At 36.2% G+C, this 25,345-nt stretch overlaps 1 protein-coding gene and 1 long non-coding RNA gene across 3 annotated transcripts in view; one reads left to right on the forward strand and one right to left on the reverse strand.

Moving 5' to 3' along the window:
* BMPR1B (bone morphogenetic protein receptor type 1B) overlaps nucleotides 1-25,345 on the forward strand; it is a 392,960-nt gene that overhangs the window by 200,827 nt on the left and 166,788 nt on the right. The gene's annotated exons all lie outside the window — the stretch shown is intronic.
* Nucleotides 11,513-14,783, reverse strand: LOC144304153 (uncharacterized). The gene is made up of 3 exons (XR_013371108.1): nucleotides 14,527-14,783; nucleotides 12,836-13,299; nucleotides 11,513-12,478 (listed from the first exon to the last, which is right to left on the reverse strand). It is a non-coding gene; the product is annotated as an uncharacterized LOC144304153 (long non-coding RNA).

The following is a 25,345-nucleotide window of genomic DNA, read 5'->3' on the forward strand; positions in this document are numbered from 1 at the left end:
AACCATTTTCAGGGACAAACCAGAGTTAAGTGGGATCAGTCTCTTATATATGCAAGTGTTTTCAGAATAGGTGAGTAGGTTCTAATGTTAGAACATAACAAGAGAAAACTATTTGGCATTCTAAGGCAAATTAGGTCTAAGGGTCTGCTTTAATTTTAAAAACAAAGCTGTACTGTTTCTATCCAGAAAACCAAATATCTTGGAGTTTAACATGGAAAATGTTTATAGTGTTGTATAGTTTTATTACTTCAGACAGAAGGAAAACAGTTTATTGAGTAGCTTTCAGCCAATAAGAAATTTTATACAGGCCAACAATCAAGAGGTGAACAAAAAATACTTTCTGGCTTAGGGAGAATGAATGAAAAGGACTTAAGATATTTAGCCATTCATTTCGAAACAAGTGTGATCTCTTTTGGCTTTTAGATGATAGTGCAGAGCTAGCCAAGTAGAAAGGTTTTGTGAGTTACAGAATTGTCCTTAAAGTGAAGGGCCATGCCCTCTTTTACTCCTCTTCCCTGTTTGCTGGAATGGACATTTGGTGGCTGGAACTCTAGCAGATATCTTGAATCACATGTGGAGGATGGTAAAAAAAAATGGTATAGAAGGTGACCAGGTCTTTTAGAATTGTGAAATTGCCATACCAAACCTGTTTGTTACCTGGATATCTTCTGTACAACAGAGAAATACACTTCTGTCATATTTTTTAAAAGATTTTATTTATTGATTGATGAGAGACACACACAGAGAGGCAGAGACACAGGCAGAGGGAGAAGCAGGCTCCCCATGGGGAGCAAGACTTGATCCCAGGACCCTGGGATCACGACCTGGGCCAAAGGCAGATGCTCAACCACTGAGTCACCCAGGTGCCTCTATACTTCTGTCTTATTTAAGGGACTATTATTTTAAGTTTTCTGTCTCTCATGGGTGAACATACTCAGGACTGATACACTGTCCCCAATTGTATCCTGGAGTCAGTAAACTATGGTCTATAGGCCAGATTGAGCCTACTACCTGTTACATAAGTAAAGTTTCATTGGAACATAGATATCCCCATTTATTTACATATTGTTAATGATAGGTGGTGGCTGCTCTCCTACTACAGTGACAGAGCTGGGTAGCCGTGTTAGAGACCATGTCGCCCACAAAGCCTAAGATATTTATGATCCAACCCTTTATAGGAAAAAGTTACTGATCTCTTATCTAGGCTATTAATCACTTGGCTGCATTTGTTTTCCTGTGCGAGCGTCTCTTTTATTTTTCCTTTTTACTGTATTTGTGTGGGTCCTTTATCAGGCTGTGCATTTGCACTTTATACCTGAACTACTTTAGCTGTCTTACTGTAAGCTTCCTTAAATCATTTGTAAGGTAATCACTTAACCATCGAATCCAATACACTAGCTTTCTTTTTTTTTTTTTTTTTTTTTATGATAGTCACATAGAGGAGAGAGAGAGAGAGAGAGAGAGAGGCAGAGACATAGGCAGAGGGAGAAGCAGGCTCCATGCACCGGGAGCCTGACGTGGGATTCGATCCCGGGTCTCCAGGATCGCGCCCTGGGCCAAAGGCAGGCGCCAAACCGCTGCGCCACCCAGGGATCCCTACACTAGCTTTCTTAAACATAGTTCGCATTATGTCACTCCTCTGATCAAAAACTTTCAGTGACTTCCTATTTCCTATAGCATCAGGTCATAATATTTTTGTGGGTCTTTTATGGTTCTTTATATTCTTGCCCTACGGTAGCATGCCAACATTATTTCCTATTCATTTATTAATTATTTTCACATAACTTTTAAAATGCCAACATGTGCTAGGAAACCAAAGACAAATCCACAGTTCTAGCTATCTTTTTTTTTTTTTTTTTTTTTTTTTTTTTAGTTCTAGCTATCTTTTGCTTGTAAAATAGTAGTACCTTCTGACTGTTTTTTGCCACTAGTCTTCACCATTCTGGTCTTTCTTCCACATTGCTTTCTGGGTGAGTTTTCTGATCATGTCACACTCCTGATTACAACTTCCATTGACTCCACATTACCTCTGTGGCAGGCTATGCAGGTTAAATCTCAATTTGTAACATGGTGTACAAGGGCCTGGTCTGATTTGGCACCTGCATATATGTGTAACTCCATTTCTTCTTTGAGACAGCCACCTTTTACTTTATCTTTGAGGGCTTGCCATTTTTTAATTTCTTCGCAGTTTTGGATTCCTTTTGCACATACAGTGTCTCTGTCTGAAATATTCTTTTTTCCTCCCCCTTTACTGCAATACCGTGTCCTTATTAGCACTTCCTAGATGAAGCATGAGTCCCACCTTCATTGTGAGGTGTCCCTGCCCCCTCCTGCTGAGTTCATCATTGCCTTTACTGTGATACCATTGAACTCTATGTGTGCTTATTATTGACCACTCATATTTGCAGGAGTTGCTGGTTCACACTGTCACCTCTACTCTATTAGACAGCGAATCCCTAGACTGAGGTTTCCTGGTCATATGTTCTTGAATCTTATAACTTTCTCTCATGCCAGTTATCGTAGTTGTGTTCTGTATTCGTTTTTGTTATTTGATTAATGTCCTAGTTCACCACCACCTGACCCCAGGCCAGACTTGCAGTTCTTTGCTTCCCATTGAATTTCTCAACGTATAGCTAAGTACCTGGCACGCAACATACAATCAGTATTTGATTGTTGAGTAAGTAAATTAATTTGTTGAGAGCAAAGGCTTTTTTTTTTCTTTTATGTTTGTGCTGTGTCATGTAGCATAGAACTAGGCAGTGTCAACTAATCACTAATGAAGCTTTGAAGAGTGAATTTTTTTTTTTAACACAGAAAGGTTCTTTTCTTCACATAAATCTTATCAGAAGTCCAATATATAAAAGAAATAAAAGCAGACCTGCCATGTCTGAATACCCCTCCTTTCATTCCCCACCGGGCTCTTGAAACTTCCCAGAATCCCTGGGCGCAGCCTTACTGTTAGACAATGGATGGGAAAGCACTGTTAGGGTGGAAATAGCATCTGCCATCCTGGCAAGTAAGCAGTGTTTTTCCTCAGGCCCTGACTGTAGCTGTGGGACTGGGCAAACCATTTTCTTTGAAATGAGAGTTTTGTCCTAGTGTTCTTCCAGCTATATAAGTATATTTGAGAATTTCAGGTTTTTCTAGTCCTTGGTTCTCAAATATATGTTTGCTGGTTAGAGTATTCTTGCCTCTGCCTTCCCAAATGCTAAATTTATCTCAAGACCATGCAACTTCCATCTCCTCTCAGAAGTCTTCAGCTACTTGTTTGCCTTTTTGCACCTTCCACATTCACTGTCCACAGCGTAGAAACTAGAACTAACACAGAGTTTTCCCAATACAGAGTTTCTATGCAAGAGTATATTTTAGCAAATAGACTGGCCAATTATCCGTTTTTCTTATCTTAAACAACCTAATATTTTCAAAATATCAAGGCACATTTTTTTAAGTTATTTACCTTCCGACATTGTATGCATTTCATTGAAACACTGAGTAGTGTGTTTTCATTGATCAGTCACTTCAATTAGCTTTACCTGCTTAATTGCCAAGACCTTAACTTATATTTCTGTGTACCTCCTATCATTTACTATCTACTCTTTCATTGACTGATCATTGAAAAAAGAAACACCTGCTTAGTCATTCAAGTTAGGAGAAAATGTGCTTTACGTTTATTTGGTGAGAATATAACTTAAATGAAATTATATTTACTTACAGGAGGAGGAGAATCCATTAAAGTCCTCTCTATCCATTTCTTATTAGATAACAGAACAAAACAGAATATCTGCTTTTGCAATCAGATCTGAATCACCTTAAAGCCTATTTGACTTTAGACTGCTATTTTTAAATAGGGAATGCCTACCTTCTCAGGGTTGTTATGAAGACTGATTGAACTACTATATGTCAAAAGCCTATGCATAGTAGGCACTCCACCAAGATGAACTCTTTATGGTGTTTCTCATCACTGGAGAAATCAGAGATGAGCTAGCTCTCTGTGGCCAAAGAAAGTCTTGGTGTTCAAAGAGAGTCCATGCAAATCCATTTATTTTCTGGCCTGGGTTATTATGTAAGACGTTTTAAGTTGAGGTTACAAGATATTTTTTGTTTTTTTCTTCAGGCTAATTTTCTCCTAGTTTAAAAATACTGAAAGAAACTGGATAAAATAAGGAGAATTAGTAACTTTGATTAAACCTGTGTAAATTTTGTGGGATTGATTTTTTTTTCCTTCTGAATTTATTTGGTGGTACACTGAAGAAATGCTCTTCTTGGTGAATATGTTTCAAAGAAAATATGCTTTGATTTAGACTGAAACAGTTAATTGTGTGTTTGTGTTATGTTTACATATATGCAGAGGAGCATTGATACGATAAACACATCTTTAGGCACTCAGCACTTCTGAAGGTATTTAAAGCAACAACCTGGTGTTCCAACAAGGGAACATTTGTGGAATTGGAAAAGACAAAGAAACATTGGAAAGCAAGTTCACTGGCACACAGGGAAAGCATTAGGCAGCCAACACTCAGAGAGAATGGAACCAGGACCACACAGTTATAGAAAAAAGATTTTGAATCTCTCAACACAAAGTCTTGGCTTTGGACTCCCTAAGTTTAAATATTGACATTTGAAATGGGATGAAAGTTGATATATGCCATGTTGGAATATCTTTCTCACCACATGTTAAGTGGCAATAACACAACCTTGTTGGATAACTAGTACTGTGTTGTTTCTGATTTACAGCCATGGTAATTTTTCTTGTTATAGGCATACATTGCATGAGAACACATGTTAAAGCTAAAATTAGCTTCAAACTTACCTAAGTAAAAGTGAATTCTTCTCATATAACCAACTAATAAATATTTAGATTTCAAAATGGTGTTTAAATATATAGACTTAATTACCTTTCTCAGAGAAATTATCAAAAGAATAAAAAAATAAGCACAGAAACAAAAATAGCATCAGGAGTAATTACAATGAGTGATAGTTCAGTTTTAGAGGAAAATGTAACACTTAAACGCCCATGAAGGAAGCATAGTGTAAAAGTTTTGCTATAAGAAAAACAGGCATGTGTCTGCTATTCAAAGGACAAAGAATATGCTATAAAGAAAAAATAAAACTTTAGAATTGGTCATAGTTTTTTTTTTTTTCAATGAGCAATCCATTATACAGTGAATATTCTTTAAGCTGTGAACTCTTTTTACTGAGCTATATGGAAAATCTCCTAGTAACTGGGTAATTCCAGCACCTTTACTTGACTCGGTATATATGGCATAAATGTTCTCAAGAGAGTTTGACTTAATTGTCATGCCCTAGAATCTTTTTTGCATTTTATTAGCTTTAAAGTACACATAAGAGTCAAAGACTTAAGTTTGTTGCCTAAATTCATATTATATACAATCATTGGAAAGTATTTTATATGGTAGGTTTTATATTAGAAAGTTTTCATGAAGACAATTTAGCTGTATCCTAAGTGATGGTGTGAGGGTGATAAAGAACAGATTCTGGAAGTTCCATGAAGAAAATGAGGGCCCTTGGAAATATGTTAGTTTGTAATTGAAACATTTATTTTACCTTGGGAGGTGTCATAGAGAGGCAGAAAAACCAAGTAGGTGAAATATTCTTATACAATACTGATAAGTAGGAAGGAGATAGGAATCTGTGACAAAATATCTCAAAGTTGAGATGTATTCAAGTTTTGTAAGTTGACAGAAAAATAAAACTATGGAATTAAGGGATAATTTCCCCTGATATTTTTGACTAAGAGCAAATATTCTTAGGCCTTTCGTCCACTCTTCAACTCTGTTACGTAGACATATAAACACCTTTAACATCTATCTTACGCACAGTAATTAATGGTATTTGAACTGAAAAAGCTGCATAGGCCCAGAACCATTCAGAAAGTAGTAGGGACTGTTAAAAATTCAACCTTATTGTTACAGATTATGTCTATCAATCACATTTACTGGAAAGTGACTTTCTGTAACTGCATTCCATTTTCTTATTTTTGTTATAGAACAGATAACTTTCATTTTTAAGTGTTTTTATCTATGTCAAAGAGATTTTTTAAACTGATAAAATAGTAAGAACATTCAAAATTCTCATTGTAGTACTACTGTAAGAGCTCAAAATAATTCAGATCCAGAAATTTGTTATAGAACATGAGCCATCACACATAATGCAAGAATGACCATATTCTTTGTCATACTTTGGGAAGAGTGTCTCCTCTCCAAAAGGTAGTGATAATAAAATTTTAGTAGTTTAATTAATTTTCCCACTAGCTATGCCAGTATAAGCTATGCTTGTTACTTTATATTCAAGGAGACTGTTTCTTTTTCTTTTTGGACTTTCCTAGCTTTTCTCTAGGCATCATTACTTAGTAATATTTGTATGGTTTATTATGCTTTATTTGTTTAGAAATGAAGAGGTAGATAGAGACCAAAGTGATTACAAACCTTGTTAGTAATGGTGGCTCCACCTGTCTCACATCTCCCTCACTTCCCATGGCAAGATCTCTGCACCTCCAATGAGGAGGAATATTATAATGCTAAGCTCTGAAAAAAAAAATGCTAAGCTCTGGGACACAGTAATTAATTAAAAAAAAATAAGATCAGGTTTTAAAAAGCTGGGTTTTTTTGGATGAAAAAGTAGAAATATTGTATTGAGTTCTGGGCAAAATACATTTATTTAGAAACTAGATATCCTACTTTATCAAATAGAAGAATGTCACTGAGAAAATTTGAACTGCCTGTTTAGACACTGAAATGCTAGTATGGGGGAATATTTGAGGGGCGGCAGCCTGAATTATATTCTTTTAGTTTTAGCATTAATGCTAAAGTTTTATGCTAACACTTGAAGGCAGCTTTTCTTGTTGGGCAGGTGGCAGGCCTGCAGCTTGTGTACCTCTGGTGTTTGAGGTGCCCCCAGGCCCCCGCCTGTGTGAAGTCAGTGAAAAAAAAATTGAAAGATTTTATTAATTTATTTGAGAGAGAGAGAGAGAGAGAGAGAAAGAACATGAGCAGGGGGTGGAAGTGTGAGTGAGCATTAGAGGGAGAGGGACAAACAGGCTCCTTACTAAGCAGGGAGCCCTATGTGGAGCTCAATCCCAGGACCCTGGCATCATGACCTGAACTGAAGGCAGACGCTCAATTGACTAAGCCACCCAGCCTCCCCTGTCTGTGAGAATTTAACATCTCTCCTGATTAGTGAGTTTTACCTCTGGCACATTCTATTCTTGTCCCTTTGTTTTATATTCCCAACTAGTTAGGTCTTCGCTGAATTCTTGGGGTCCATCTCTTTCCTGTACCCTGAAACTGGGGTTTCTGCTGCCAGGTTTCCCACATGTTCTACCTTTTTCCCAGCTTTACTGTATGACTTGCTTGTGGATTATCCAGCAGTTGTTCTGGGCAGTCATGTTTCATCTGGCCCTCCCAGGTGTCCTTCACTGGTTATCTTTCATCAGTCCCTGCGACTGTGTTCTGACCCTGAGAAGCTTGATTAGAAGGCCACAATTCCCAGGCTACTGTTCATTCTGTTCAAAGCCTAAAGGCCTTTGTTTTAACATTGGGTGATATTCTCAGAAAACTCCTAACCCATCATAAAGCCTATTTTCTTTTTTTTTTTAATATTTTGGCCTAACAAAGTCCTGATTATTTTTAAAACATCCTATTTGCATTTGGTAGCCTATGTTGTTGCTGGAATAATAGGATCAACAGAGCAGAAATCTTCCTTTTCTGTTTTAGTTTTCTCCTTAGTACTTACTACTAATGTATGATATATTTCACTTTTGTATCTTTATTATTTGTTTTCCCCACCAGAATATAAGCACCATATGGGCAGGGAATTTTGTCTGCTTTGTCCTCTCTGTATCTTCAGATCTTATAATAGTGTTTGGTACCCAATATATACTCAATAAATATTCATAGATTAAAATTCTGACTTTGTCAAATAATTGTCTTTAAGTTTAGAATTCTGTCAAGGAGTTCGTGGTCACTGTGTTTTGATTGCTTTGTGGTTCCTTACACGTAAAAAGAATATGATACCTTCATGAGTTTTTAAATATTTATTATACTTTTAAATGTTTCAATATTTACTTAAGAATTAAAATTACAGATTAACTTTTTAGTTACTTGCATGTCAGGATTATATTTTTGTTGTATATGTAGGTTTATTTTTTTATAGTCCTTTAAATTCAGGTGGGTTTTGTTGTTGTTTTCTTGTTGTTGAGCTTGTAAACCCATTGAAATAAACCATCCTTATCAAGTTATCCAAAGACACACTGTCTTAACACATTTTACAGTTGTGCAATTTGGGCTATCTCATAGTGTCATTCCACAGTGCTTGCTATACAACGTGATGGTGTGGCACATCATGTAAATGATGTTCTATATTTATGAAACACTGTAGTTAGGTTTTGACGTTTTGGTAGTTTTTGAGAATCATTGCTAGAGTAATTTGTTCCCATTTGAACCACAAAGGCTGAAAAACCTTCATAAGAACACTTCATAGTCTTCCTTCATATGCTTCATACAACTCAGTTTCCCTAACAGGATAACATTTAGGAGGGGCTTTGCTATTACTCATTATTGAACTAGAGGGAGTGATTAATCACCCCATGGTGATTTCAACATGGTACTTTTGACATCATTTGTAACAGAAATCTATCCATTTGCAGTTGGACAGTTAGAACCAGCTCAATTGCAGAGATTCAGAGTTTTAGAACTTAACAGGTGAGGTTGCTGAGCGAGTTGGTTCTCTGAGAGCTTCTGGATTATGGGGCCCTGATGCTGAGAGTATAGACAGATTTGAACATCAATTCAGGTGTTTCCTGAGGTGTGACCTGCCCTGTATGGTATGTTTTGCATCTTTTGAATAAAAGTAAGGTGCTGTCCGGAGGCCTAGTCAAGTTTTTGATAACATAATAGAATTGTATGTTAAATAAGTATTTGTGAGAATATAGGTATATCCCATAGTAGGGAGGCAAGGGACTTGAAAAAGTTGTCAGAGAAAATATGTAGAGTTGTCAGGTTTTGGAGAAACTATTTGGTGTCTCTGATTGACTTTGTGGAAAGTCACCAAACTTCTCTGAGCCTTAGTTTGAGTATTTGCAAGGTTAGAGAACTGGGCCATGGAATATGATAAATAAAAAGAACCATTTTCCTTTTGGGAATGAATGTGTTTTATTTAGAAAGTTTGTTTGAGGGCAGCCCTGGTGGCGCAGCGGTTTAGCGCCGCCTGCAGCCCAGGGCGTGATCCTGGAGACCCTGGATCGAGTCCCACGTCAGGCTCTCTGCATGGAGCCTGCTTCTCCCTCTGCCTCTCTCTCTCTCTCTCTCTGTCTCTATGAATAAATAAATAAAGTCTTTAAAAAAAAAGAATGTTTGATTTAAGTAAAAAAAAAATGAGTGTCAGTTGGTTAGACTAGAGTGATCACATAGGTGTTTAAATTCAACATGAATTAGTCACTACTAAAATCTAAATCTTACCAAGGTAGTTTATTATTCTACTTGTCAATTTAAGGGAAAACAATTTAGCCCTGTCCTCTGTCACCTAAGTCCGTTAACTGCAGTGTTAAGTTTCATATGACAATTAAAACATGATGGATAAGCATGTACTATTCTAATTTAATTCAGAGATGCCTCAATGGCAGGCAACAGTTTCATATCTATTTTGTTTCTTGGTCTAATTGAGTGTGGCACCACAAAGGTCAGATTTCATTACTGTTTCTCTCTTGTTGCTTATGTATCAACAGACTTATTACTTTCAATATTTAATGTTACAGAATATTCTGGATTGTTTAATCCAACAAAGTCCAAGTTTTAAAAGCATCTAATAACTTTTTATGTAAATTCTAATAATGAGGCTAACATAAATTTTATTAGCAATAAAATATAACCTAATTAAAAGCACTTGCTGCCATAAAATTGTAAGCCAGGACACAATTAATCTCTTCTAAAACCCTATAATTTTAAACTATTATAGGTAGGTTTTGCACCTAAGATAGTTCATGTGCTAGACAAAGTTCTATAAATAAAAGAAACAGAATATAATCTTATCTTCGAATATAAAGACATAGTAGAAAAAGCCAAATCCTGGAGTCAGACATAGGCAGATTTCAATTCTACTTATAAGTGCATTTGGATTTGTAACTTTACATTATTTAGTTTTACCATTTAGAAAATGGAGATCATGCTGACCTTGAAGTATTTAAATATTAGAAGTAGTATAGTAAGAGCATTTTCACAGAACCAGGTCATAGTAGCTGCTAAATAAATATCAATGTCATAATAATGGCTGATAGCCACTGCACTTTGATGATTATTCAGAATTTGCTTACTCAATTCAAAATTCAGTCTTTGAATGTGCGACACTTATGATAGACTTCTAAAAATTCCTAACCAAAAAGCATTTAAGATTGACATTTTAAACTGCAGCCATACATCCAAATTGCTCTCTAGAATGTTTATATTAATTCATATTTACAATCAGCAGTTTGATTTTCTCTCCACACCCTTGCAAGTATTGAGTTTTATCAGAACTCACACTGATTTACTTAGCTGGAAATTCTCACTGTTGTTTTAAGTTACATTTGTTTCATCCCTAGTGAAGTTAAATTATTTTCATGGCTGTGGTTTTTTTCTAGGAGTTCTGTCTACATGATTTTGCCTATTACTGTTTTCCTTAACAAGTTGTATGTGTTCTAAGTATATTAGGGCTATTAGAGCTGAATTCATTATATATATATATTTAAATACTGTCTTAACCTAAATATTTATCCTTCATTTTATTTACTAAGAAATTTTAGCATGCAATTTCTATAGAAGGATCATTTCAGATATCTTTTTTCCACTTTGAATCTTTTTTCAACAGCCTTTATCGACATTAGTCCTTTTTAGATGATTTTTCAGGGCTCCCCATTTTCTGATCATGCCATCCCTCATCTCTTTTTCAATTCTGATCTCAAATCCTGATGTGATCAGATAGACCTACCCACTATCTGCAACTGCAGATTCCATTTATGTTCCTATCATGATATCCTCACTGTGTCTTAGGTGGTGGTGTTGTTTTGCATATCTTCTGTGAAGCTTAAGCAAGGCTCTGTATCTAATACTATATCATAGTTTAGTGCTTGGTTATTTTATTTTACTTTTATTTTTTTATTTTTTAAAGATTTTATTTATTCATGAGAGACACAGAAGGAGAGGCAGAGACATAGACAGAGGGAGAAGCAGGCTCCCCGCAGGGAGCCCGATGCAGGATTCCATCCTAGGATCCCAGGATCATGCCCTGAGCCAAAGGCAGACACTCACCACTGAGACACCCAGGTGCCCATGGTTATTTTATTTTATAATTTTTGGGATTTTTGCTAATTAGATCAGTCTCCTCAGCTGCATTAAATCTTGCTTCAGAATAGGATTCATGGTTTATACTTTTGTGTGTCTCAAAATCTCTTAGCATAGGCAGGGAACACACTAAGCACTTAGTAAGCACCTGTTAATTTATTTAACTGCAGACAGTCGCCTCCTTCTTCCACATCATGCTTCCCCAAACACACATTTATTTTTACCTATTGACAGAGCAGCTAAGAGAAATGAACTACAAAAGATTTGGAACAGATGTTTTAGAGTTTGATGCATTCTGTTTTCTTAGTTGTGTGCTCTGATTCAAAAAGATCCCATAAAACATCAAAAAAGATGTTTCACTAACTCTGAAAAACCAGTAGAATGCACAGCGAGGAAGCTTCAAGATTGTTATTTAAGGTGTCCTAGAGGGTGTTGGGGCAGCTGTAGGCTCTAAGGTCTCCTCGGCATGTGGGCTTTGGCAGAGAGCCAGGTGAGTTAGGAGTCACATGTATCCCCTGGCCAACATTGAAAATAGGTCCCAGAATATTGGTTTGTTGTGAAGAAGTGCAGAGCTAACTCTGTCCAAGAAATATCCTCTAGGCTTCTCTGAGATTCAGGTCCTTTTTGGAGACTTGGGTAGTTTGGTGACTGAATCTGAGCATTTTTTAATTTGCTTTTATTTAATACCTCGAGGTTATAATCTGACCTCTTTTTGGTTTTGTTTAATGATTTCACCTAAAGACTATGTTTTTTTAAAAAAAATTGTTTTTCTTTGTAAAGTTTGATCAGAATATCTATTCCTTCAGTAATAATTCATACTTTTCATTATTATTACCTCTCGTTGTATGATCATTTCCATCCACCGTAGCTTCAAACTACAACTATTATCTCATGTTTTTTATAGATCAGCAATTTGTATAAGGTGTGGTTCTTTACTTCTGACTCAGGTCCTCTTATGCAGTTGCAGTCAGAAAATGACTGGGGTTGGGATGGTGGGCAGCTGAAGCAACTGAGAGCCAGTCCAGCATGTCTTTCTTCTCATGTAATCTTAGGGCTTGTCCATGAGGTCCATCTAAATAGGCAAATTCAGGCTTCACGTTATGGTAGCTTCAAGGCAGTTACTTTGCTGTCACGATAGCTGAATGCTTTAAGAGCAAATGGTAAAGAGAACAAACTGATGGTTACCAGAAGGAAGCAAAGGGAAGTGAGGGGATGGGCAAAATGGGTGAAGGGGAATGGGAGGTACAGACTTCCAGTTATGGAATGAATAAGTCATGGGGATGAAAGGCATGGCATAGGGGACATAGCCAGTGGTATCGTAACAGCATTGTATGGTGGTAGATGATTGCTACCTTGTGGTGAACATAGCATAATATATAAACTTATAGAACCACTATGTTGTATACCTGAAGCCAGTGTAACACTTGTGTCAATTATACTTCAATATAAAAATAGATTTTTAAAAAAGAGTATTAGAGTGAGCAGTGTGAGAGCTCCATTACCTTTCATGCCCCAGTCACTAAGTCATGTAGCTTCACGTATGCTGTAGTCAAAAATTCAAAGTGAAAGCATGTGAATCCCATGCTTGCTGGCGGGAATGTCAGTTACATTATGAGAAGAACATGGTGGGATGGGAGATGTTATTGTGGTTATTTTTGGAGAATAATCTGCCTCTCTCCATCCTTTGACCACAACAGTTACAGCTCTCAGACTTGTAAAATAGGCTTATTCTTGCCCTTAAAGCCCTTGAGTCTCATTTCATTCCTGCATTAGCTTGAAGTCCAGGTTCTTGTCTTCTTAGTCAAGTCCAGGTACAGATGAGGCTCCTTAGGTAAGATTTCTTGAATATTGAAAACACATGAATCAGAGGTCCTTCTGAAAAGCTTTGAACTAAAAAGTTACCTGTCCTTCACTCACCCAACATTGAATGGTGTGACAAAGCACAGGAAAATTCTATAGATCCTTCCTGTTCAGAAAAGGAGACATGAGAGGCTATTACAAAACAAATCTGAAACCTACATTGTCCTACCACCATTTGCTTAATTAGGGCTCAGTCTGTTCCCTGGGAATTGTTCTTTGTGACCCTTGGCTCCTGCCACTGTATTCTTATTTCTATCTTTTGAATCATCATTCTCCAACCCCTCCCCCGCCCCGAATAGAAACCCAAACCCATGTCCTATATTTATAGCTGACAAGTTTTCTCAGCCTTCTTTGTGTGCTTGCAAGTTTGGGAGTCCAAAGGCCACCTTTTATTTTGAATTGTCTTTGTTTCCTTTTAGTTCAAGATCATGAAATTTTTAAGAATCTTTAGATCTTCTTATGTATCAATTTATAATCCACCTTTTTAGCAAAAGCCGCACTCACAAAATTTAAGGGATAATCCTTCCTTTTATTAGAGGTTCTCTGTGAGTTTGCAGTAGGATAAACACCCTAGTGATTCCTTGTGTCCTGTTGTTCATCAGGGAAAGTTGGCTGCACGTGCTCGGAAGATCCACTTTACTATTCCTGGGGTGTTAATGAAGAATACTTCTAATCACACACTTACCCCTTTTATGTGGACCAGATCTTCCTGACTACACCTGCATTCTGTCTTTCCCTGAGGCTTGCTCTTATTTTGACTCCTATGCTTTCTGAAGCAATCAGGAATGAAAAATAGCTTTCTTTTCAAACCCAGCAAATCCTATCTCTTTCTAGTCCCTCTAAATTTTGCTGAAAACTGAACAGTTTATTTTTTAAGCCCCCTTTCTCTGAGTACATTTCATTGTAAGTAGCAAAAGGAAAGCAGATGCTCCTTTCAGTATTCTGTTTGGAAATCTCCTTAGCTAGATCTTTGGAAATCGTTAGATTTTCTGTTTTGCACATCATGGTGGGCAATAGTATTCCTAAAAGTTCTGTAGCTATATAACAAGAGTGTCCTTTTCTCTGTCTTCCCCAAACAAAACCCTTATTTCTCTGGAGCTGTCACAAACCAACTCTTGTAGGCCCATTGGTCTTCCACTGACAGTCTCCTTCAGGCATCCCATCCTTGGTCAGGTCCAAAGACCAATACTCTATGTTTGGGCTTATTTAATTTTTTATTATACCACTAAACTTCTGCTATCAAAGTGTGTTCCAGTTATCTGCGGTTTTCTAACAAATAACTGTATAACTTGGTGACTTAGAATGGCAAAAACAATGGTGTTACATTTCTTACCTGGTATCTGTGGGTCAGGATCTGGGGCAGAGCTCACCTAGGTGGTTCTGGCACAGAGTCTCTCATAGATTTTCGGTCAGATGGTGTCTGGAGCTGGAAAGGTGGGAGGCTGATGCAGCCAGGAGCTGTCCAGGCTTCTCCCTCTTAATGTGGTCTTGAGGCCCCTCTGTTTCACCACATGGGATAAATTTGGGCTTTTTTACAGCATCGTGTCCTCTGCATGGTCAGACTGCTCATGTGGCTGCCAAAGACTTCAAGAATGCAGGTTCTTATGAGTAAGGTGGGAATTGAGTCATTTTATCCCCTGACCTTGAAGCACATAGTGTTACTTGCACCATAGTCATAAGCTTAACCAGATTTAAGAGAAAAGAATTTCGACTTCACCTGTCAGAGGGATATAAGAAGAGCATTTGTAGTGGGAGATATTGCTGTGGCCATTTTGGGACAATAAAATCTACCATGCTTCTTTGTAGCCAGTCTTTCTGGGTTAATTCTAAAGTCATAAAATAAAGATATACGTGTTGTTAGGGATGTCATAAGACATTTTATGTGTAAAAAAAAAAAAAAGAAAAACCACTTGAATTTAAAACATCCTTGATTTTAATCTTCCAATTTTACTATTTAAACTAATTCAGTGAATTTCTAATTATAGCATTTAATGGGATTCTAAATTTGATGTTTTTCTCTTGGCTAAGCCAAAATTATGGTTGTGGGTGGTACATGTTTTAAGTTATATCAAGTTCTCAGACACGCCGAATTTATGAATGGTAATAGTTTTAACTGGCCAGATATTGAAACCTTGTGTTTTTGTAAGGAAGGAGGAAAAAATGTTCTATAAAAATGAAGAGAAATCCCATCTCTTCCTAAGATCTAGCTCGGCATAAGTACTGACAGATTTTCCCAGTGATTCTTAAAATTAATCTTTTAAAATATCAAGAACCATATGGTTGGACTTCATGACTGTGAGAAGCGAAGTCTTCATTAAAGGTGACGAATGCACAGCTGCCAGCATCTCCTGTCTTCTTGGCCACAGCTGCTTGGTTTGTCCTTTGTCACTACGTAAGTGAACCATGTGTGCTTTGGAGAAATTTTGACTCTTTTGGATATTTTGTCTGCATAGGCTGGACCCTGCTCACTGCATCTTACTACTTCGGCTTCTCCTCAGCTTTCAGCAGTAACACTGTCTGGCTAGTTTTTGTGGGAGAGCCCTCAGGCACGCAGCAGCCCATGGAAGCCAGTGATCAGAAAGCTGCTGCCTGTGTGAAACACGACTGTATCTTCACAGGGCTGTCAAGGACCAGGCTCCATTCAGACCTCTTAAAAGGGTCAAAGGTGATATAAAATGAATGGAAAATACCAGAATGAATCATCACAGTTCATTGCAATTATTGTACCGAAGAGAACACATCACTTTGTAGCAATCAGTCTGGCCCACTGCCTATGAAAATTCATCCATCCCAACATTGAAGGCAGTGTTACTTAGTGAATTATTAACCATAGTTTGAAAAATCTTTTAAAATATATGCAAAGTGTGACTATAAGTTCAAACACAGGATTGCTTATTCCATGTCCTAGTCATAATTGTGTCTCAACAGGTTACCCTCAGGGAAATTTCTCTGCAGTCCAGCATGATTTCCAGCAAGCAGCCGAGTGAAATTAGCAGTAGGTTTTGTTCATTTAATTACAACCTGATTTTTAAGACTATTGAATTGTCTTTGAAACGAAGGAAGTTAGATCATTAAGCAATGGTAAACCTATAAAAGTAACAATGACAAAATAATTTGAAAACTGGAACATAAAGCAACATAAGTAACATGAGGTGAGTAGAAAATTGGAATGTCAGATTTTGATAAAAATATTTCAGATGATTTCAGTTTACTACATTTAGTGTCTTAATTGTACTATGAAAGGTACTAACAGTTTATTTAGTGTGTTTATTCATGAAAATTGAACTTGTCATTCACTTTATGTAGGAATTAAAATGTCATATTTACTTGTTCTTTATGCCCTTGCTCTGCTTCTCTCTGGAATGGATCTCTCTATACCTCTTATCCTAGATTACCTGTTAAGATATAATTCCACTACCACCTTTCCTCCTCAGTGACTGAGTTACTTATATCTCTTTATCACTTATGCATAGAGTAATGTGTTTGCATTGCTTTTATTAGTATATATTACAGCTTTTGCCTGCGTGCTACTTGGAGGGAGGAGTTGTGTCTTATTTACTTCTTATGTTATCCGTGCCTGGCATATTGTGAATATTCAAAATTGTTTACTGAAGGAACAAGTAATTGAGTGGATTTATGGTCCTATTTTATTTTTCATTTGAGTTTGCAGTCTTTAATAATTGAATCCTCTTTCTCACTGATCCACCCTTCTTGTTTGGAACATAATGACACCTCTTATTTCACATTTTCACCTGTTTTTCACTTCTCCTTATTTGACCAGGGAGGGAGAGAATGGTGGTCAGGGCTTGGAAGTGGTCATGAGTATTGTGGACGATCATACCAGCACCACGCTGCTTTAATGTTTTATCTTCAACCTTGGAGGGTTGATAAGTCTTCATTATTAATTCATTAATTAGATATTTATTGACCACCACAAAGAAATGTTTTGTGAATATGCAGAAATGCATAAAATACAGCTCCTGATTTTCAATTATGGTATTGTCTACTATAAAAAAAACAGGTATGGTGATATAAGTTGGGATTGCTGGGGGTTTTCATAAAAGTACAGAAAGAATGCAAAGGCTCTTTTGAGACAGAAAGATTTCTCCTTGGCTGCCTTTATCAGGTAGAGCTGTCTGAAGAAAAGTTTGAGTAGAAGTTGTCATACCTTTTAACTTACATGCTGTGGATTCCATGACAAAAAGAATGCAGAAAATTTGTCTACTACCCTGGAATTTTTTTAGAGAAAAATTGGAGGTAGTATATTTATATATACAATTTTTTTTTTACTTATGCAATTTTGATAAAATTTTGTTTTGGGTAGGTAAAGTAAAGGAATATCCTAAATTTATCTTATATGAAGTGGTTGAATTTTTAAGTAAAATTCCTTTAGGTAGTTAGCCTGTATTATGTTAATTGAAGCTGGAGGAAATGCTGAATCACTGGAAGTCTTAGGACTGTTGCACCACATGATAGTTCAAGCAGTTGTTAGTTGATTGGTTTGCTTCCCTGGAATGTGATGAGGACTTGATTACTTTTGCTTTTCTTATAATTTAATTTAGGCTATTTAGTTTATGCACAGTTATTAGCTGTTAAAGAATAAGAATTTAACCCGATACTAAGAGTTTGGGAAATAAAAAAAATTACTACCATTAGGAGCTTTGTTTTCTACTAAGTGCAGTCCAGCAAAAGGTATTCTGGTGTGTTTATTTGAACAATATAAATGCTGTCTGTACCTGATAAATGTTAGAGCCTCAGGTTGCAGGAGTGCTAGTAAATCAACCCCATTTCTCCTCAAAAATTATTTCCTAGTGCAGCTCTGGAAGGTGAACTCTTACAGAATTGCATGCCACAAAATGATGTACCATTTACAGCAGATTGGATCAAGTATTCATGTGACTCACATTAGAGGAATCCCATGGTCAGTGTTACAGATAATCAAAAAGAATGATGTAAGCAAAATTCAGATACTGTCTCAAATGTTTGTGTGTTTGTTTTCCTTTCAAGAGATAAAAAGTTATTCACAAAATACAAGAAAATGTATTCTAGTATTTACAAGAGGGTACATAAATACATTAGGCATTTCCAAAATAACTAATTTTCACCTAAATTTAATTTTTAAAGGGAAGCATTTCAATACTTGTTTATTTTTTCTGTTTTTTTTTTAAAAAAAGAAATTGTATTTATTTATTGCAGAGAGAGAGAATAAACAGGGTGAAGGAACATAGGGAGAGGGAGAAGCAGACTCCCTGCTGAGTAGAGGCTGGAAGACATGCGGCTCAATCCCAGGCTTTTGGGATCATGACCTGAACCCAAGGCAGAGGCTTAATCAACTGAGCTACCTAGGCGCCCCCATTTTTGGTTGTTTGTAAGAAGAATTTGCTTTAGAAATTAACATATATCTAAAGTGTATTGCTTTTTTTAAGCAAGTATCTAGATTGAAATTAAACAATTTGAGTACGTGATAGAAATTTCAGATGAAATTTTAATGTTTCGATGGCTGTTTATGTAATTGGACTAAAATTTAAATTCCTCAGGGCCTAAATTAGTGCTTCTTAATCTGGGCTGCATATCAGAATCACATGGAGGATTTTAAGGCATACCTACTTCGGCTCCCACTCCAGTGATTCTAGTTTAATGGGTCTGGGATATGGCAGTGTATCTGGATTTTTAAAAGCATCCCAGGTAATTCCAGTGTGCAGCACATTTTAAGAATCACTAGTCTAAAACACCACATCATTCATTCACTGTCTAATTATTTGGCTTTTATGTGTATCTCCTTTCCTTTTTATTTTTTCGTCAGTTGAATCCCAATGATTCTTTTTACTTAAGGAACTTTTTATTAGCAGTTCCTTCTGCTTGGAATACTTTTCCTTCAGATCTTTACAGGGCTGTCTCCTTCTCATCATTCAGGCCTCAGCTTAAAGGATTCTGCTTCAGGCAAGACTTTTCTTAATCCTCTTGTCTAAAGCATTCTTTTTTCCCAGTATTATCATATTATTCTATTTTACTTTTATAATTGCTTTTTTTTTTTTTTTCTGAGATGATACTGTATTCCTTTGTTAGATTTTTTTTCCCCCTCCACTACAATATAAAGTCTATGAGGGCATGTCTGGCATACCTGCTTCACCATCATATTCCTAGCACTTAAAACCAAACCTGCCATATAGCAATTGCTTAATAAATATTTCTTTAATAAATGACTAAAAATGTTGATAGAGAAATTATTGTGGGAATATACAAAATTATATATATTTTTTCCTCTCTTAAAAAGCCTCTCAAAACATGGAATCACATTTAAAAAATTAGAATAAAGCCATAGGATGAAATAAGTTGAAAATGTTAACAGGCAGAGAAGAACTAAGCGTAGCAATGTGGCACTTCTAGTACCGAGGGCTTAAGAGTGGAGGTATTAATATGGGAGTAGTTACCACCATTTGAGCCCTCACTCCATGGCCATACATTGGGTCTTACCATCATTCCAAATGCCATTTTTTAAAAAAAATCTTCCTTTATTTTCTGGTTAACCTATTTTGAGAACTCAGATATCACTTCTTCCTCCAAAGGCCTTCCCTGAGCTCAGTCTTTAGGCAGAGTTACCTTTTCTGTGCTCAGTTTGTTTGTATTACAGTCATTTCCATTTATTAACAGTCTTGTCTCCCTTACCATCATCTAGTCTCCCAGGGATGGTGTCTGTGGTGCCAATCCCATAACAGGTACTCAGCAACTCTTCTGAATGAAAGCATAAATAAATATGAAATGTTGCACAAGAACCATTAGAACTGCTAATTAAAATTATAAAATGGATTGGTCAGGAATATAAGTAAGTCAAAGTAGTCTTTAATAGAATAAAGCAATAAATAAGGTATTCTAAAGCCAACTGGGGGGTGTGATGTTATGCACACTTAGGATATTAAGAAAACATTGTTGGTGCCAATAAGTCTGAGCACTGGCTTCCAACTGATATGTGGCTTGTCATCTGAACAAGGTTTTCATCACTCACTTGGGACTTTTTATACATTATTTACCATTTTCGATAAACTTCTTTTCAACAGCTGCTATTCGGATGGATGCATTTTCTGGTAACACCTGATACACATTTTAAAACACGCTTTTAATTGGTATTGATTGCCAGTAAACCCAATGATAACTTTCATCAGTGTACTTTGACCTTTGTTGTTCTGCCCAAAAGAAAATGCAGCAATCTTTGCGCATATGAATATTTCAGATTCTCTATCTAGAGGCCCTGGTACTTCCATGAGTCCTGCTGTCATAATTTTAGTACTTAAATACTAAAGATATCGCTCTTTCAGGTAGTATCCTGTTCAGATCTCTACAGCACTGCTATTCATAGTTTTACTTGAGAGCAAGATTAGCAGATCTTTGGAAAGGACAGTCATGCAGTTGAAGTGAACATATTTTCATTGATGTGGAATTGTGTATTGCCTCATTTTCTGTCACAAAGGTGATAAAAAAGAGAAAGGGGAGTGAATACCCAGGACAGAAATGATGATTAGGTCCCCCCAACTCATCCTGGAATGCATAGTGTATCACTCCTTTACTGCCAGCAGCCTGGGAACTGGTGTGTACTTTTCCCTTGTATTGTTAGCACTCAGAAGTTGAAACCAAGAAATTTGTCCTATTTCTGCGAAGGAGATAGCAAGCAAGGAGAGCAGGGAATCTTAATACTAGAGTCAGTGCATGCAAAGGAATTTTCCTTTTAATTCAAATCTGTGTTCCCATGTAGCTAGATCCAGTACTGTACTGGTGCTATTGCTACTCCATAGACATTTAGAGAATGTCACTGCACGAAAAGACACAGAAGTGAGGAAGTGCAACCCATAGCATTCCCAGTGAGCATATGGTCTGATGTGTTAGGAGAATGTAATAGGGGATTTGTGTTGTGGGCAAAGGAGAAATGAAACCAAAAGGGTAAGGTCAGGTCGAGATGGCAGAGAGGACCATAGTAGTCCGTGCTGAGAAGTTCAAATCCTCTGTTGTTGGCAAGAGTGGGTGTTGACTTTTTCTTTGTAGTAGCAGTGCAGAGGGTTGGTAGAAGAGAAATAAGAGTGGTGACCGGAGCCCAGCTTTCAGTATTTGAGGTTATATAAAAGTTAAATCTGAATTTTGGTAGGAACAGACAGAAGGGCAAAGAGGGGACAGATGAGAGAGATTTCAAAGACAGGTTCTTGAGTTTTAGTAACTAAATTGCAATTGGGGGAGAGCAGAAGTGAAACTGGGATTTTTTATTTTGGATGACTAAGTAATGGTACTCTCATAACCGAAGTACTGGTTGTATGTGTATGCACGTGCATGCCATTATCAACAAAAATATTTATGCCCCAAACTGGAAGGCTTCAATGTTTCCTCTAGGAATTAATATTTTTTCCACAAGAAAATAATTTCTACTAAGATATGGTCCCTCTGGTATAATTGAAAGATATAGTACTAAGGGCCAAGGATTTAATGTGAAAAGACCTGAATTCAGTTTCTGTCTACATTTCTTTCAAGCTTTGACTGGTTGGGCTCTTCCTTTACATACTTTGCACTTAGCTTCCTTATATGTAAAGTGGGTATACCTTCTTACTGGATCATCCTAATGAACAAATGAGATGGCATATGAAAACACTTACTAGAGATCTGAAGTGCTATATAAAAGTGAGTTGTTAAATTTGTACTTACCATTAAGAGATTGACAGTAAGAGAGGTTTTTACTTCATCAGCATGGATCCCTTGATCCTGAGGATATGTTTTGACATTCCTGTACTTTCCTTGATGCTCTCTGCTGGGTTCCTTAAGCATCAAGTATGAGTGGTAGTTTGTATATGCTTTTCTAAGCACAAATATTTTGCAAAACAGAACAAAAATCTAAGCAGGTTGATGACTAAATTGACGTACTGTTAGTTAACATTATTTCATCTTTTTATTGGATGATGAAAAAAGTATAAAGATATTCTTAATTCTTATATTTCCTACTTTTACCACCCACTTATCCTTAGCATGGTTCCAGCTCTAGTCTTAGTCAGCATAGGTGAAATACTTGGAATGAAGCAAATCAGAGGAAGGGGAAAAATCACCTCAAAGTGTACTCTTTTGTAGTTTTTACTGACTCCAAAATAGTCTAATGAAACTAATGCTGACGAAAACTAGAAAGATTGCTTTAGTCCATCTCAAAGTATGATTTAATTCTCTCTTAGAAATGTATATGACAATATGCAGATTGACCAAAATTCAGAAGTTAAATGTAAGATTTTTTTTTTCATTTTTAGTCTTTCTTTCCCCCTGCTTTACTCCTTAGTTATTTTTGATACCACATTTCAAGGAAATTTCAGGTCCTGTCAGGCAGTACAGCCAATAGAAGCAGCCACGTTTTATATGTGACTCAAACTAGAGTAGTGGATATCTCATTCATCTCTTGTTTAATTAGTTTGCTTTATTGTTTTCTTTCTACATTCTCTTACTCTTTTTTTTGTGTGTGAAATATATTTTGGTTAGAAAAAAATATGGTCTTAAAATGAGTAGTTATATTCCTTAGTTTCAAAATTTATATCCTTCATATGAAAGCAGATTCATCATAGAGCAATAAAATAAACCAGTGTTGTTTTTCTTTTCCTTTATGGATGATCAGACTTAATGTGCATGCCTATTTTCAGTTCCTGTTAAATTTAATCATTTAGTGATATCTTTATGAGCTACTGCTATACGATTAATGAATAGCAAAGAAAGTCAACTTAATAGTGCTAGAGAAGTAGTTTCCTCTCCCATTGACTTGGCTTTTTCTGACTCCTTCCTGGCTGGTATTTTTCCCTTTCTGTCCTATGGGATATATGGCATTAGCTTATTTTAGGGGACACCCATCGTTCTTGACTCAGCTGACTGAGATCCCTCTGGTGTGGGTGATTTCAGGACCACCTTAATGACCCCTCCTTCCCTGGAGAGGACACTTAGTACTTTCCTGAGATTCCATTTCCACTGTCCAACAAAATATATTGTAATTTTTTTCCAGTAAGAAGTGTTCCATTACATTAATATCGCATTGATGATTATGGTATTTGTATGAATGAAGAGATCATCTACATCTTTATGGTGAAAAATAATTGTTCAAATGTGGGATAATCTGTCATTTGGATAATAGAACAATTTAGAGATTAATACAATTAAAAATTCTCATCATCATGAAGATTGTTACTGACACATAGGCTTAATTTAGTTTCTGTTTTGGAGTGATAGAAAAATTTGAATTAGTGTGTATTAATTCTTCAAGAAAAATATGTTAAAGATATGATTTTAAGAACTTTACACTATTTAAAAGTAGAATGATTGAAATTATATTACAAATATTATGTTAAAAAACACTTCTGAGATTGTCCTTATAAGACTATATATGTAGTTTGAAGAGAAAAACAAATACTCATACATATCTATGAACTCAGCAATTATTAAGAAGCATGAAACAGCATTAGTATGGTTTTGATATATGTCCAGTTAACAACAATGCTGGCATAAAAATAGGTTGATCTCTCTGATGCTTTTCAACTTTTTATTATTACCTTATTTTATTAAATATAATTGAATTTTATTATTAATCCTAGTTATATGTGTTCTAAGCACTGTGGGTCTCAAAATGATTTCTTTTTATAAATGATAAAATGTTTTAGGGATCCCTGGGTGGCGCAGCGGTTTGGCGCCTGCCTTTGGCCCAGGGCACGATCCTGGAGACCCGGGATCAGATCCCACGTCGGGCTCTCGGTGCATGGAGCCTGCTTCTCCCTCTGCTTGTGTCTCTGCCTCTCTCTCTCTCTTTCTCTCTTTGTGTGTGACTATCATAAATAAAAATAAAATAAAATAAAATAAAATGTTTTAGTTTATTTTGGTGTTAGTTGGTATAATATCAGATGAAAGCTAAAGAGGACATGCTTTCTCCGCTATGGTTTTTTGTTCAGTATTCTTTTCAGTTTATATACAACATTGTTCTAGTTGAACAAATGAACTATTTATTAATTGTGCGTCAATACTTCTCAAAACTAATAATGGATAAATACTTAAATTGGCAGCAGTAAAAGTTAGTAGATTTGTATATGACTTTCCTGTTGGGTTGAGGGGGCCTAAAGTATTTATTACTTGGAAACAAAGAATCTTAGCGTTCAAGGTAAGTGACTTTGTATGTGATAGGACTCATAGTAAGCCTGTAAAGGAGGAAACAGTCCACTATTAGCTACTAACTAGGCACATTGTAGAGTCATTCACCTTTCTTCTCAGTCATTTACATTGAAAGACCCATATTCCCTCAGGTCTTTTTGAAAAATGTCTAGGAACTGGGATTACTAATATTTTCCTTATAGCCATTTGTCCTTGAGTATCTCATTCTTTATGATGTTGGATAAATTTGTAGTATTCATATCTGATTATGTTTATCAACACAACTATTTTTTAAATTTATTTATTTATTCATGAGAGACACAGAGAGAGAGAGAGGCAGAGACACAGGCAGAGGAAGATGCAGGCTTCTCACAGAGAGCCCAATGCAGGACTCGATCCCAGGACCCCAGGATCATGCCCTGAGCCGAAGACAGATTTTCAGCCACTGAGTCACCCAGGCATCCTCTCAGTGCAAACTTTTAAGTCATTGGCTACTTAATCATTTTTTTTTTTTTTTTTACTTTTTTCACCTTTGTCTTCAAAGAAGCATTAAATTAAAGCATTAATATTATTGGATTATAAGCCCAGTTTCCTAATATTGATCTGTTGGAGTACTTTATTATTGCTAAACTAAAGATATTAATGTAGGTATTTGTCATAATAACAGAGGATTAGCACATCTTCTTTGTAATTGCATTTGTAAAAAAGTTTCTTTTTTGTATACTAAAAATTCTATTGGACTGGATAGGAATTTAAATTAAGTTAGTTTGAAAACTGAAAGGATATACCAATCAAGTATTTCTAATTACTAATCCTTCATTTGTTTATTAGCTTATACATTTACTTCTCTAACAAGTGAGTTGTTATGCCTATGCCAGATCCAGCTTTGCTGCGCTCTTGAAAATACGTTTTAAGCTTTACTTGGTCCTAGTGTTTTCTGAAATTATACTTACTGGAAGTGAAGAGTAAATAGCCAAAAGGCCAATAAGCACATGAAAAGATGCTCAGCATTA

Source organism: Canis aureus, chromosome 33 (assembly GCF_053574225.1).
Source record: "Canis aureus isolate CA01 chromosome 33, VMU_Caureus_v.1.0, whole genome shotgun sequence".
Classification (NCBI taxonomy): domain Eukaryota; kingdom Metazoa; phylum Chordata; class Mammalia; order Carnivora; family Canidae; genus Canis; species Canis aureus.